General features: G+C 43.0%; 1 long non-coding RNA gene across 5 annotated transcripts; it reads left to right on the forward strand.

Annotated features, from left to right (window-relative positions):
- Positions 1-2,342: 2,342 nt before the first annotated feature.
- LOC138120996 (uncharacterized) lies at positions 2,343-13,544 on the forward strand. 5 transcript variants are annotated; one of them, XR_011156027.1, is made up of 4 exons: positions 2,363-2,430; positions 2,738-2,850; positions 3,203-3,315; positions 12,464-13,544. It is a non-coding gene; the product is annotated as an uncharacterized lncRNA (long non-coding RNA). The 5 variants fall into 5 exon arrangements; XR_011156028.1 differs by having other exon boundaries at positions 2,738-2,846; XR_011156026.1 differs by lacking the exon at positions 3,203-3,315.
- Positions 13,545-16,118: the final 2,574 nt, after the last annotated feature.

Consider the following 16,118-nt stretch of genomic DNA (forward strand, 5'->3'; position numbering starts at 1 on the left):
TTCAAGGTCCCTCCCAACCCAAACCATTGTATGATTTTATGATGCTTTAGGCAGCTCTTCAGAGTTTGCGGTGCAAGATTTTAACTTGAATTATGTCAAGACACCAGAAAGGAGGTTGTGCATGGAGGGCTCTCAATTCCCAGAGCAATTCCTGTGCCTGAGAGCAGCACCTGATGTTACTTTCCTCTAGGGAAGAAAAACTACCCAGCATCTGGAGCTGGCTCCTTCCACCTCTGCTTCTCGAGATCACCAGGGGTTGCACCAGGGTAGTGTGACATTTTCACACTGAGTCAATTCAGCAGTTTTGTCCTTCTTTCCTCTGGGCAGCCTGGAGTGGTCATGTTCTCCTTTCCTTCACTGTTTAAGACAGGAGGAGAAAAGGCAAAGTCGTGATTTGTTGGGAAATATAAATTACAGCAGCTGCAAAATGGGAAGAATTTGGTTCATGGGCCTGTTGTACATAATATCACACTGAGCATGTGAGGTATTTGACTAACATTTGGGAAAAAAAAGATTCATTAACCAACTGGAAAGTTGATGGATTTCTTGAAGATCTTTCCAAAATTCCTATTATAAGGACAGCATTCTTGTGTACTAGACATGGAGTCCCTAGACACTTAACAGATGGAGTTAGATCACAGTCTGTTTTTAATCCTTGGATGATGACCTCAATTGCAAAGGTACTGCTTCTCATCTTGTCCTGGCACTGATCTGGCTCCTCCTAGCATTTCACACTTGATGCTCAGCGGTACTGAATATAAGCTGAAGAGAAAATAGAGAATTAAAAGTGTTAGCTCATTTTTTAAGACTCACAGAAACACCATCACTGCCGGTGGGAGACAGCGAGGGAATTCAGGAATCACTGTGTCCATAAAGTATTGTTATCATATTGAAGTCTAACTTTTGTAGGTCTATGATGATGAAGTTTTGAAGATGAAAGATTGGTCTGTAGAAATTACATTATAGAACAGACATTAAATATTAATCTTTGGGTACCAGAGAGATTTTGGATTAAAATTTATGATCTAGAAACGTCTCTGTGTTCCCTCCACATAAAAACACTGATTGTCTTGGTAAATGCAACTATTTTTGAGGAGAGAAAACAATCCAGGTGGACAGCCAAGCCCAATATCTTCATGTAAAGCCAGGGATTTTTAGTCAAGTACCAGTGACTGTGGTCATGGCATGTCCACGGGAGGGCAGCAAGGAAACGTCATCTCCTGTCTGGATTTTCCACAGGGATCCCACAGCTCTCAGGGGCCCCCAGAGTCAAGGTTGGGACTGTCCCTGAGTGGGGACAGCAGGCTGGGGAGCAGGGAGAGGAGCTGCCTCTGCTCTTCAGGTGCCCTGAGATGTGTAAAGACACAAAAGCTGTATAAGTAGGTGATTTCTTGGCTGAGTTTGCAAAGCAGAGCAGAATAATCATCTGGGGTGAAACTGTAATTAAAGGTGTGCCGATGCTCTCAGTGAATGAGAGTAGAGGAAAGAACATCACTTTGGGATGGAAGGTTAATTTAAATGCCAAGTTTCCCTTCATATTTTGAAATAAAATTTGAATTAATCTGGAGATTAAATGTCACTTTGAGTGCATGTTAAAAAATGAGCCAAACTTGCCACTGCTAATGTGTAACCGAACCGGTGTTTTCAGATCGCTTTTTCCCTGTTTTTGGTTTATTTTTATTACGGCCATTTTTCCCAAGTAAAACCTGAATTCATGGAATGTGTCAGGGCTTCTGTAAACTTTTCATGAGTCAGGAGCATGGGAGCACCTGGGAGCACCATCCCAAACCCAGCCCCTGCGGGTTTCTGTCTCAAAGCCTTGCCTGGGTCAGTACCTACCCATGGCACAAGTGTCCCCTGTCCCCTCCCATGGCAGAGACCCCATATGGAGACCTAATTCCATGTCCTGGGAAGGCACTGCTGCAGCCACAGCCCTGCTGGCTGGCAGCCAGTCTCCTGTGGTGTCAAAGGGACTCTTCCAGTCAACAGCTCTGAGCTGAGAACAGAGGAGAACTGGAACAGGAGGAGAGGTTTCCAGAAGTGACGTGCTCGGCCTGATGGCAATTAGGCACAAGGGCTGAGTGAAGAGAGATGTTTAATAGGGCTCCAGTGGAAATGAAACCATGGGCTATATTATTTTTTTTTTTTTTTAATATATCGATCTCAAAAGCTTCCACCCAGCAAAAGAAAAAAATAAAAAAGACACTGCTGAACGATATAGTGAGCCTTATCTTAATTGAACATTAGGAGATGTTCCTGTGGCCAGCTGGGGGCTTTTGCTGGTTCAGCACTCGGGATGGTATCTCCCAATTACTGCCATTAGCACCGTACTTAAGGGAAACGTTTTATCCTTTCCCAGCGAGGTTGAGCACCTGGAGGTGTCAGTGTGGATGAGCGAGGCTGCAGACCTGCAATTTGTTCTCATCTGTCGTAAGTGCCCTTGTACCTGCTTTTAACCTCTCACAAATGCAATGTAGCTCACTTTTTAATTTTTTTTTTTTTTAACTGTTGAGTAAAACGTCTGAAATTTCTTCAGAGAAAACCACGGGATTAGAGATTCTTAGCACAGGGTGCCCAGAGAAGCTGTGGTGATCCCTGGAAGTGTCCAAGGCCAGGTTGGATGGGGCTTGGAGCAAACTGGGCTAGTGGAAGGTGTCCCTGCCCATGGCAGGGGAGAGGAACAGGATGAGCTTTAAGGTCCCTTCCAACCCAAACCATTCTGTTGTTCTGTGTGCAGGCAGACTCCTAAGTTACTATGGAGAAGACAGCAGCTGTAAATTCCCAGCCACTGGAGCTGCCCTGGTGGCTGCACTACTGAGAACCAGCAGGCTCGAGAGTGATTTTCTGTAGGTAATTTCTGGCTATTTGCACACAGGAGTTTTGCTGGTTTATTGATTTACCCATTTCTTCCAGCTGGATTCATTCCAATACCAGAAATTCAGTTTATCACATTACAATTTTCCCTTTGGAAATGATTTGTGACAAGAGCACTACAAAGGAATGCATCGGCTTCGGTGTTATAAAGTTATAGAATGGTTTGGGTTTGAAGGAACCTTAAAGCTCCTCTCCTTCCACCCTCCTGCTATGGGCAGGGTCACCTCACCCTAAACCAGTTTGCCCAGTGCCCCGTCAACCCTGGCCTTGAACACTGCTGGGGAAACATCTATTTAAAAATCTGTGTTTTTCCACCACCCAAACTTAGGGAGATGATTTTTCATTCATCCACTCCTTTCCCTGCTGGCTGGAAGTGCTGTGATACTGGAGATGTCTTATGTTATGCACAGACTTGAGGAAAGCAAGATGTATATTTTCCTGGTAATTTCACTCTTTTTCTTGGTTTTTGGGGCTGTTCCAGTGTATAGTAACTCTCCCCAGATTTGTTTTCAGGATGCAGGCTGCTCCAGATGAAGTTTGGAGCGTGGTGTATGGAATTTCTGCTGCCAGGTTATGCTGTGTGGAGCTGCAGAGATTTTGTTTATCGTGTGGTTTCTTCACCAAAACACCCAAGATCGTGTTTTTCTCACTTGTCTCCCGAAGACATCACAGAGTGATAGATGATAGTCATTTTGCATAGCTGATTGCTATCCCAGGGCCTCAAGTGATTGCTCGAGCTTTCTGAAGAGCTCTGCCACGCATCACTGCCTGGGTGAGCAGAGAAAGTTGAATATGACAGAGGAGAAAGTGCTCCCAAGGTCCTTCCAGGAAGGATATGAGGACGTAGGAAACAAAAAAAATTCTTTTTTTTTTTCCTCTGAGTTTCTCCAACACCCAGGAAAGGGCAGTGCAGGCTTTGGCTGGGAGACGAGATCACCGGGGAGGGAGCACATTCCTCTGTCAAATGTTCTACGAACAGTTGCCAACTTGATGCTAATTATATAGTGCTCACCTACCACCAGGGCCAAGAGTTATCCAAGGAGACTCTTTATCCTGTTATTCAGCTTTAATTGACTGTGCCGAACTGAAATTTGCCTTTGGAAGTCTCTCCATACTTCCAGTATCTTGGAAACAGAACCTTTTCAAGGAAGAAGCCTAATGATATACCTTCCTTTTCCCAGCCAGAACTTTGCTTAACAGACAAAAATTATTAAAATCCAAGTTCCAAGTAATTACAATCAGTCAAGATGTGGAAGCTCTTCCAACACTAAGTTTTGTGTGTCTTTTTGCTTTTACAGAAACTCCCTCTGTTCTCTCTCCAGACTTTAAAGATTTAAGCAATCAAGTTCCCTGTTTTCTCTTAATGCTCTGCATTTTAGCCATCAATAAGTCTGGATTATGTTTTCCAAGCAAATGTTTCCAAGAATATAAATATATGGCAGGGGGGAGGCATATATATATATATATATATATATATATATATATATATATATATAATTTTAATTATGGGGAAAAAAAAAAGGGCTGAGTTGCTTAAGGAAAAGGAATGGAAGCAATCCATCCTGTGTTTCCAGCAGAGGTTGACATGGTCCATGCTCATGGAGTATTGGACAAATAGTGAGTTTCTTTAGAACTTCTCTTGTTCTGCTTTTAGTTTTCAGTTAGAGCTGAAAACAGGTGGCAGGAGAGAACAGGAAACTCTTACACTTGGAGTTTGTAAGGACCTGTTCCTGTCAGAAATGTAGCTACTCTTCCTTCCCTTCTGCTGACAGCATTCTTCATGCTAATGGAGAGCTGCATAAATCCCTCCTAGTTCTCTTCCTTATTTTCAGATCATTTCAGCTCTGCTGGAACTTTTCTGCTGCTCCCGTCTTCCATTTGGGATATTTTCCTTAATTTCTCTTCACACCTGGTAATGTGCAGTATTCAACAATCTCTCAGGGTCCCAAATGCTTGAAACATGTTTTTGGTATGCACTGTCACGCTTACAACTGCTTCTGTTTAAAGGAGCATGAATTTCCTCAGCATGTCATGCTCCAAATCCCTGTTTCTGAGAACCTTTCTTAGTTACAGTCCCCAGTGCTGTAGTTGCTGCCTTTAATAATTGTCTTTCTCCATTTTTATGCTCGGGGGTTCTTTTTGAGGCTCTCCTGGGGGGAACAAAAGGCCATAAAATTCTTTAGTCTCAGGGTCATTTCAGATCAGGTACAAATTTTGTAGGCACCAGACTGGTGCCTCATTGCTCCATCTGTAGAAATTCACGGAGGCAACGGGAATAGCTCAGTCTGTCCTACAGAGATCAGCTGAATGTCCTACACAACTCTGTGTGACGCTTCCAGGAGGAGCTGGGCAGATGTTGGCCATGGGATGGCAAAGCTGTCCAGGCTCCACTGCATTAATCCCCTCTGGGCTGCCTTGGTGCAGGTGAGCTGCAGGGACAGCCTTGGTGGCTTCCCTGGGCTGTGCTGTGATTCCCATGATAAACCCAGTGGCTGGGATCCATGGCAAGAGGTGGGAGATGCTGGTCCCCACCTGGCTGCTCCGGGGCAGAGATCCCTTGGGCTTCCTCCCTGCTGCAGCTTCCAAGGAGGGACAGCTTGGCTTTGCTCCCTGCAGCCTCCCCACGGGGCAAGAACCAACACAGGGCACTGCTGTGGATGCAGCTGTGCCAAGGGATCAGGTCTGGGATCAAACCCAACTTATTTACGCCATAACCTCAATATTTGCGCACTGGGAGTGAGCAGTGGATGCCACAGGGCTGGTGAATCCAGGTGGAGGCTGTGAGGGAGCTGAGACAATCACAGAATCTCTGAATGGTTTGGGTTGAAAGGGACCTTAAAGCTGATCCAGTTTCTCCTCCTGCCATGGGCAGGGACACCTTCCACTATCCCAGCTTGCTCCAAGCCCCGTCCAACCTGGCCTTGGACACTTCCAGGGATGGAGACAAACTGTTCATTCCATTTCAGCTGCCTTCTTTGTGCCTTTAACAAAGCTTCATCCTCGGAAGCAGCTTCCTCCCCTGAATCCTCACAAAGCTCTGGTTCCACACAGGGTTCCACACAGCAGAGCTGGAGAGCCAGACAGTCTCTTGCCTTGCTCTGCATGGGCTTGGGAGTAATAGAATGAGTCATCAGATGGGACCTTAAAATTATGATGTGTGGCATGGCTTGTGAAAACCTAAAGAGATTAATATTTAAAAAAAAAAAAAGGATCCCGTTCCCTCAGAGCTGTAATGAAGAGGTATTGTACACACCAGGCACCTGTGTGAAGGTATCCCTGTAACAATCCATTACCATTTGAATGAAGGCAGATTAAATACACACTAGAAACTGAGCACTGGGGAATTTATACTGTTTTCTCCAGGACTGCACCATGAGAGAAAAGAAGCAGCAAAGAGAAATGATGATAAAAAAACCCCAAAACACCAAAATACTTAAAAAGGATATTGCTGCCCTATATTTTGTGTCTCCTCGCTGTTCTCAGCACTAGGGATTTTTGTGTAAAAACGCACTGGGTCCAGAGTCTTCCTTGCACATGCAGGGACTGGTTCTAATGATCCCTAATGGAGATGCTCCCAAATGAATTTTCAAAGTCTCAGCTTTCCAAAATCCTTATCCATGTCACTGATGGTCATGTTTTGTTGGAAGTAGCACTCAGAAGGGAGTTCTGTAATAAATAAATTGCTGCCAAACTCCAAGAAACCAATACTTCACACACAGTTATCTCACTACACACTTTCAAGCAAGTACTTCCCTTGCATTTTCCTTCCCATCATTTCTGATAAATGAAATAATGTTACTTTTATCTGCTGCCTTTGTGAAGTGCTGCACATGTTATTTGTGCAAGGAGAATGCCAATGAACTCATTCTTTTTTTCCTTTGCTTACATGAGAATAAAGCCCAATTTCTTGGCAGAGGTAGCATCAGATTTCCAGTTGCTAGATGAGGTAAGATTTTCTTTTTTTAATTTTTAACTTGAAATTTAGCAGTGCTGAGTTTTCTAACACCAAAGCAACAAAGCTTTTGGAGTAGACCAATGACCTAAGGAAGTGCTGCCATTCCTCAGGTGCCCTGCAGTCCCACTACCACCCCACATATTGATGTACTGACGCATCCTGGAGCTCAAAATAGGTTTTATCGGTGGTCCTTTAGGTTCTGCTTTTGTTGATGATGTGCCTGACCCACCAGAAGGTATTTCAAAGGAAGCTCTTGGTGTCTTTCATGTGTTTACCCCATTTGCTGCCCCTTTGCCAAATTATAGAGGTGTGGTCTTTGAAGCACGAAAAAAATGTTGCCACATCTCTGTGTTTGCTTCCCTTAGAAGATGTGGACGTCAGTCCAAGCTGAACTGTGGCACTAGGTGAGGCATAACCTTGGGATCACAGCCATTTCTTGACCCTTTATATACCTGTATTTTCTTTTGTACCCCCTTGTCCTGAGTTCTCTTTGTACAGTGAAGTTTTGTCAGGATATCCACAAGCTCTCCTGCAGAATTTGATTTGTTGTTTTATTTTCATTGAGAAAGATGGGTGGGTGAGGAGGGAGGATGTTGATTTTTCCTGCATTAAAGCCAGCAAAGAAAAGAAGAAAGGATCTGAAACCTAGGAAATTGCACCACTAATCATATTTTCGTAAGCTGTCCTCTGTAGCATTACAGTCACAGAGTATATTTATAATTTGGTTTATATGAGCAACAGTTTAAGTTAAGGGAAATTGGTTTCCTTTTCAAAATGTCATGTTTCTCATTTCCTCGCCGAATCTTGGGCTGCTCTGAGCTCATATCAGACTTTAAATCATTCAAAACCACACTCCATAATTAAAACGCTGTAAATCCTCATTAATCAATTTAGCAGGTTTGATTTGTTCTAAAACACATTAAAATCAAGCTGAAAGCTCACTGAACTTCCAGGTAGCACATACACTAGTGCAAGGCAAAGGAAAGATAAATCCACCACTACAGGAAGGCTGCACGGTGGGTGGGGCTGGACTTGTATATTTTTATGCTCTTTCCTGACTAATCCTGGGTTAAAAGCTTCAGTTTTCAACGTTGTGGGATTTTTTTTTCTTTGGAATTGAGCTTTTCTTTCTGGAATATTTAATGTTTTCTGTAGCACTCACAGCATCCAAGCACTCTCTTAACTCCTCAAACTTCCCCACGGACCATATTTTATCCCCTGTTCCAATCTAAACCTTTGTCTTGTTGGGTGAGGGCTCTGGGATTCTTTGTTGGGTGGAAATGGATTCAGTTCTGCCACAGTTCACAGATGTGAAATAGATGTTTTGGACATTTCTCACCGTGAGAGTGAGAAACAAATCACTGATTAACACAAGAATCTTGCACAGTCTTGTGACATTTGGTCTGGGGTTTGGACTTGTCCCGTTAGTAATTATAAGACTGTGATAAAATCACAGTGTTTGAGAAGACATTGGGACAAAATCTGCTGTTTCACGGATCAAAAATTCCAAGTTTCACAACACAGTGTTGGTCAGCTGTCCCTTCCTAAAGCCTGCTTTATGAAAAAATGAAAATAGGTGCCTTCACAGTGTTATAGAATTCTATGCTGAGGCTATATCCAACTACTGGTAATGGTATTTAGATTTATTCAACCAGAATAGTTGCCTTTAGATCTCCATAAGTGTTAGAGTAAGGGAAAATAAATTAAAATTAAACCAAAGAGAAATGAAATAGGAAAAAACTGACCCCTGGACCCCAGGGACAGATTTGCTCACTGCAGTCCTGGTTGCAGAGGCAGCTACAGTAACAAACTTGGTTGCATAAGAAACAGCAAATAAAGGTGCCACCCTAGAGGGAACAAACATTAATATTTCAGAAAGGATATCTCCAGAAAAAAAAAAAATTATATTGGGCCTTTTTTTGTTCAGTTTTCATTGCTGTTATTAGTGCAGGTAGAGCCAAAGCCAATAATTACACCTTATGAAAAGATGTAATGCTTTTGCTAGAAACTTAACTTCAAGAAAATGTGGCGAGGGAGAAGCAGGTTGTTGAGGATGAGCACCGTTAATGCAACGCTTCACAGAAAAGAAAAATGAAGTTTTCTTGGAAAGGCAGGGAGATCAGGGTCCTTGGATGTTTCTATTAAAAGGTGATAAAGCCCTGCTCTCCCAGGTTGTGGGACGTTGGCAGGCTCCTTGCATATAGATATCCCTTTGCCTGCCAGCCCTGGGCTGGATGAAAGCCCAGCAGTGCATTCCTTTAAGGAGCTTATTCATACAATTAAGTTTAATTGTCAGCAGTTTTGATACTTCAAACTAAAATGAAACCTGGCTCCATTTCTGCAGCTTAGATTCACCTGCAGCCTGGGAGAATTCTGATGGTATTAAAATTAGAGTCTTGTATTGCTAAAATGCCAGCCAGCTGCAGGGGTACATTCTGCACAAACAGGTTGCTTCCTCCCAGGCCTGGGGAACGGAGCAGCAGGTCCTCAACAGAGTCTATTTCTTTTTCTTAAGCAACAGTTTCTCAGGTTCTGGAGCATAGGGAGGGTGTTTTTCCTGCTCATGTTGGCTGTGTGGTCCTTGGTCCTCCCCCAGCTCCGTGGGCTTCAGGACAGATTTTTGAAAAGATAGACATACAGACCATATTTCATATTTTCCTTAGGCTGAAGGATGTGACATTTTGCCATTATCACCGGCCTCATATACAACGTGCTAATGAGCCTGAACCTCAGTGCTGCCCCCAGAATTAGAAGAGAAAATTTGAGGAATGCCCTACTTTTGCTGTTGCTTCCTCTGACACTTAATCTTCCTGATCTCTGACTCAAGAATTCCTGTGCTTTGCTTCTCTTTCATCCCTGGAAGTGTTCCAGGCCAGGTTGGACAGGACTTAGAGCAACCTGGGATGGTGGAAGGTGTCCCTGCCCATGGTAGGGGTGTGAAACAAGGTGGTCTTTAAAGTCCAGTTCAACCCAAACCATTTGGGGATTCTGTGGTTCTGTGATTCATTTTAAATCAGGACACAACAAATCAACATCTGTGGCTCTCCAGTGTCAGTTTTTGGTTTAGAAATCTTGCTTGTGCACATTCTGAGCTGCCTGGGATGAGGATTTTTCACAGTTAAAACCAGTCCTGGCTCCCACACCAAATCACGTGAGTGTTGAGACACCATCTAATCTTTCCTTTCATGGAAGCATCAGGGAATTCATCATCTATCCTGGCCTGGGTCTTAGGGTGAGATTGTGACCATGACTGGACTGTTTGGCCTGGAGGATAAAAGCTGAGCTAGCTGTTCTTTATTTGAACATTGATTTGAAGCAAAATGCACTCTCTGTATGTGAGTGCCCAGCCCCCAGGCTGGAGATATGGATGGTGAGAGGCACAGAACTGTGGCAGAGGGTTTGCCAATCTCATGACAGGGATGCTTTCATAAAAAGCAGGATTATTTGGGTAAAATTGCTGCCTTAAATTGGGGTAATGGAGGGTTTGAACCTGAAATTCTGTAATTTTGGATGAGTCTTTTAACACTTGGTGTATAAGACCAGAAGAGTTGCATCCTACTTTCCCTGCTGCCTTGTAAATGGTGGCAAGGTCCTTTTCTAGCTCCACCACTCTCCATTTATCCTCCACCTTTTAAAGTATCCAAAATCAAAACGATGCATTTTGCTTCATTTAAATGTTTCACATATTTGTACAATTTGCTTTAAATGCTGTTTCTGGGTGATCTTAATGGACTGTTCCTTTTTCCCCACATCTCTCATTATAATCACCCATCACAGCAGTGACCATTTACTTGTGCTTTACTCAACATCAACAGAAATACTTCAAGGAGCAGGAGTTTAGTGCACAGCCCAAGCCATGTTTCTGTGACATGAGCAGTGATTGGCAGGAGCAGGATAGCCACAGCTAATCACATTTTGCAATTCATGGAAATTGTGACATTACTTAATCAGCTGCTGCCACAAGCACCAAAACCTTTGTCCTCCTTTAGAAACTAAATTACATGAGAAAGACAATTTCATCCGAGCTTTACCTGTCCATTACAGTGCTGCTGGATCATTAGACAGAGTAATTAAACATCAAGTAGAAATAATTATTATAATTACAGGACATTTGAGATTTCATTTGCTTTCATGAAATATGAGTTACATAAACTAATTCCTTTTGTAAGGTCCTCTCATGATAGCAGTGAATGTCCAAACAGCTCCAGTCTTTGCCTGCTGATTTTGGCAGCATTATTGGGCCAACCTTATAGCAGCTATTAAAAACTCAAAAATTACCAACTATTATGATACCAGGATAGCCAAATGGCCTCTGTGTAGTTAGAAAATAGGAAATTACCATAGTAATTGTACTGGTTCTTTCTGTTCCTGCTCTCAGAAACTCTGGGAATAGTCGGATATTTTCTCTACTGCACTGATTACAGCAGAAAATGTTCAGTTCCTGATGGCAACAGCCACTGCTTTTTTTTTTTTTTTTTAAGTTGTATTTTATAATTTGTTTACAGCTGGATTTTGGTGCTGTGATGACTCTGTGAGGGTACTGAGTTAATTCAGCACCCAAGCCCTGCAGCATCCTCTCCTCTGCCTCCTCAAGGAGCGGTTTGCTCTTGGACTCTTCCTGAGCTGTGTTCACTCCAGAATCTTTGCCAGCCTGGCTGAGGCAATCTAAAGCAGCACCACTGAAATATTTCACAGTGAAATACTCTTTGCAGGTGAAGTTGTTGAGAGGAGTGAGCTGGCTCCAGGGAAGTGCAGGGCAGCTTCCCGAGGGACACCAACGAGCGTGATTTTCTGCAGCTAAACGTGAGATTGCTCTGACACATGCACAGAAAAATACAGATTTTGCCAAAAGACTGCATTAGGTCTGGACACTCACACTTATGCTTGTTACTTGCTTATTTACCTCATATACCAGGTGACAATGTGCTGGATGAGGCATCTCATTCACAGAGCCCTGCCCTATGAAGGCACTGCTCGTGCAAGAGCAAAGGGTGTGTGTAGTAAGAAAAAGTGAAAGAAACGACACAAATATCAAAAGCACCATCATAATGCTATCTTATAATTGAATTTCTCCAGAAAAGAGAAGGTGTCAGACTAGTGGGGATCCAAGGCAATATAAAGGATAGAAATGAACCAGAGAGGTTTTATTTATGTAAAAAGTTTTTAAAATAGGGCTGTGTCTTGGCTAAACAAATGCTGAAGACCTACATCCAGAGCACTTGTGAACAGACATTGTAAGTGTTCCTTTTAAACACCCCTCCATCAGTTTGTGGCTGGAGAATACTTTGCATGCAGGGTACAGGGGGAAGGATACAGGCTTGAAAAAATGTCCAGAAAACACCACCAGCAACAGGGCAAAGTGACTTTATATTGTTTAATCTATCCTAGACAAGTTAGCAGCAAAAGTCCCCAAACTCAGCAGGATTTGCTTCCTGATTTTGAAGCAGCAGAGCAGAGCTCCAAGGTAGGGGTAAAGGTGTCTCCCTGTGAGCAGTGGCAAACTGGGCAGGGGGCACCACTGGGGATGGAGGAGGTTCTCTCTTCCCTCTTCCCCCTGACCCACGAGCCTGGATACCTGGAATGCATTTTCAGTTTGAGCAAGCCTTCCTATCTCTTCCCTTTTTTCCTTTTCAGGACCGAAACTCGAATCAGCCATGGCCACCCCACCGAGCTGCTCCAGCCAGGATTTGCACCAGCTGCCCTTTCAAATGGAAATAAGTACAGAATGGCCTGTGAATACAGACTTCTTGAAAGGGTTCCAGGATTACATTAAAGCGGCCGATTTGGGCACAGAAGATCAAAAAGAAAGTCACAGCCAAAGTTTACCCAGGTTTCCAGGGAGCAACCTAATAAAGAAGAATGAATAATACCCAACGAGAGGCTACGACTCCTATTAATTCATTTGTTTACTCGGCTCCCAGAGAAGCTCCTGCCACATTATCCTGCAAAGGAGGCTCAGGTGGCTTTTTATTTGCTTATTTAAACGCCTTCCCCACCTTGTGCCGAGTCCCGGTGGGTTGTGAATATGCCAGGCGGATTCTGCTACTGTTATTCCCTTGTATGTCTGAGTTTATTCAGTTCTCCATGGGATTATCAGGCAAGGAAGACGATAACAAAGAGATCCATTGTCTACAGGTAGGAGAATAGACACATATTTTAAATGAGTCCAGCATCTCCACAAAAGTATTTAGCTCTGGCTAAATGTATTCCTTCTCCTCGTGTAATGAAACAGGAATTAGAAACCATCATTGAGAAACCAAATTAATGCAACAAGTTACTGTTAATGCATAAACTTGGCAACCTGTTTGTCCTATGTTTCCCCTATTCAGTTTCAAATGTACATAATTAATTATTGCATTTAATCTCCGTTCTCCCTCCAGCCTGCAGCATCAAACCAGCACTTGATGGTGTCAAAGCTCATGTCAACCTAAGACAAAAACATATATGGGATCTTGCTTTATGGTTTCTAGGACTCTTTGGTGTAGTGATTAAGATGTAAATGGAAAGAAATTAATTGATATAAGTAAGTCATTACCATCACCATCGATTAAGTATAATCAAAATCAGTGTCTACGTGAGCTATTGATTGCCACGTGCTTTTGTAAGTGTAATTGTAGCATGAATTGTCTGTGCATGGCTGGGCCTTTCATTGTTGTAAATATTCAGCTGAAGCAAGAGATTAAATTCTGTACAAGCTCTAGAGTGCCTGCAATAAGTGTGAAACCTTTGCTTTCATTCGTTGCTGTGAAGATTTAAATAGAGTATGAAGGAATATTTTTCGGTTCCCTCAATTGGATTACAGGTCTTGTCATATTTGTGTAAGGATAACAATCTCTAGACTGTGAGGCAGCTTTATAACCAGACTAAAACCAGTCTGCAGTCTCTCAGGTCATATCTGGCAGTGTCCACCAGCCTGGGCTGCTGCAGAAGAAGCCAATTCTGCAAAACAGATGGGCAATGGCATATGCAAAATTTAACTTCTTGCATAAATTCTCCAATTTGACCATAGGATTTTTCCAATACTTAATACAGTAGGATTTTGGTCCCAGTAAATTTGGAAGTGCTTCAAGTGCAAAATCACTGCATTTCATTGTTGCTTATGGCACGTTTTGGCAGCTGTGATCAGTATTGAGCATTTGCAGTCACGTTACTTCAAAATCTGACTCTGTGTCTCATCTGGGGTATTTATGCCATAAGGAAAACAAAGACCTGATTGTGCTGATTCACCCCTTTGAAGGCAATACCAAGAATTATGATATAAATAGCAAAATACAGTAGGTGATCACAATGGTTGATTAGAAAAGTTACCTAATGGCACCTTTTTTTTAAAAAAAGCCCTTGTTTTTAAAAATCTGCTTCTGCTTTTCTCACTTTGCATACAGTGTGGGGCCTTGATTTACTTTCCCTTTGCAAACTCCTTGCAGAGCATGAGAAGAGGTGGGGGCTGGCAGTCTTAGGTGGGTTTTCTGTATCAGACTATAATCTGGAATTATTTCAGTGTGACCAAAGGCTCCGTAGTTCTGTGGCTGAGCTGCTTCACTTCACCCAACCACTGAGTCACATTCTGCAGTGAGAAAATTAGAACCAAGTATCAGGACTCCAGACAGATAATATCACTCTCAGATGGCTTTTTAGCCATACTAGAAGATAATTTTGGAACCTTTTATCTTCAGTGTTGGTTTTCAAATGACAGCTGAAGTTCACTGGAGAGGCAAGGCAAGGAAACCTGCCCAGCTACTGTGGGTGCTGCCTGCTCTGTGCATGGGAGATGTCATTCTCCTGCTCCACCACTGCTCAATCCTCCTGCTTTTTATTAAACAAACTTTAGATATTTATTTTCCTTGATGATATTGCTCTTATCCATAGCTAGTGCCAGACATGCAATCAGTTAAGCTGGAAGGGGATGGACAGTTGCTCTGAACTTTTTTAGGGCGCTGGTCCCTGTCAATCCAAGCTGGACTGAGCTTCACAAGCAAAGAACAAATGTAGGTTGTCTGAGAAGGGTTTCCAAAGCTGTTTCTTCACCCTCATCAGCAAATTTAGAAAGAAATTTGAACCGAATGTGCTCAGCTCTGGGAGTTGCCATGGTTGCAACACAGACGATCTAAATGTGGGAGATTATATAATCAGACCAGAATGACTATTTATACAAAGAGTTTAATTTAAACAAAAAAAGGGAGAGAAAAGCAAATGTGCTGTACAATACCTGACTTTGTCCCTATGGCAGAGCTGCAGGAGCACCAAAGGTGTTAAATCCCAGGGCTCACACACTTCTCCTTTGCAAGGTGTTTATAATGTGCACTAAATCTAAAACAAAAACAAGAAAAGCATGAAGTGAAAAGTAGTGTAGATTACAAAGGTCCATCCAAGCCAGAAGGAAGCTGTTTATTATACCTGGGTCAATGGCAGTGTCTTCTTTATGGAAAGTCCTGTAAACTTTTAAAGCACAGTGGTGTGGATGTCCTCCTTTAGAAGGATTATCTGGTGTAATACTATCACAGGGACTGATTTATCTTCCCTTGAAGAGATTTAACATAGGGGAGCGGATTCTATGGCTCATAAGATGTTACCTATACATGGTCATGTCATTCTTTCTGGTCCAGCTCTTGCGCTGCTCCCTCAAGGCTGCTTCCTTGCATTTCCCTCTCTTGCACATCCTGGGCTCATCCACAGATCAGAGACTGGCTGGAGTGAGGTTTCACCCCTACAGATTTCCCTTTAAACAGCTCCTGGGGGTCTATAAAAATGCTGGAGCTCACTAGGGACTTCCCCACAAGGTGCTGTTACCTACAGGGTGGTGAGGAGCAAGGTAATAATCAACATTAATTATGGGCAATGCAGACAAACAAATGTGGCTCAGGGGTAACGAGGGTTGTTTTCCTGGAGCTTGGGCTCACCTCTGGTGCTTACAGATTAGACAGATGTGAACAGATTGCTTTCATATTTTAACATTATAGGACAAGTGCTCCCACAAGATCCCCTTTAATGCCCGCTAATGGGAAGCTGGAAGGAGGGTGTATTTATTAAGCAACTTTTTGGGGTGGGGGAACTTTCTACCCAGTGACAGCAAACACTGAAGCAACCAAACTAAGCTGATGCTGCATTCTGGCATCAATCAGCTGAGCCATTAGTCTGAACAGTGGGTGTTTCTCCTCCCTGCCTTTTACTTTCTGTGATGACAAACTTTCCATGGAAGTATAGTTCTGCTCAAATGACAATGAGAAATGGGCTGGGGAACTGCAGGGAGCAAGGGTAGAAGAAAATCTCTACTGCAGACACAAAAATGTTA

Source organism: Aphelocoma coerulescens, chromosome 20 (genome assembly GCF_041296385.1).
Source record: "Aphelocoma coerulescens isolate FSJ_1873_10779 chromosome 20, UR_Acoe_1.0, whole genome shotgun sequence".
Lineage (NCBI taxonomy): Eukaryota > Metazoa > Chordata > Aves > Passeriformes > Corvidae > Aphelocoma > Aphelocoma coerulescens.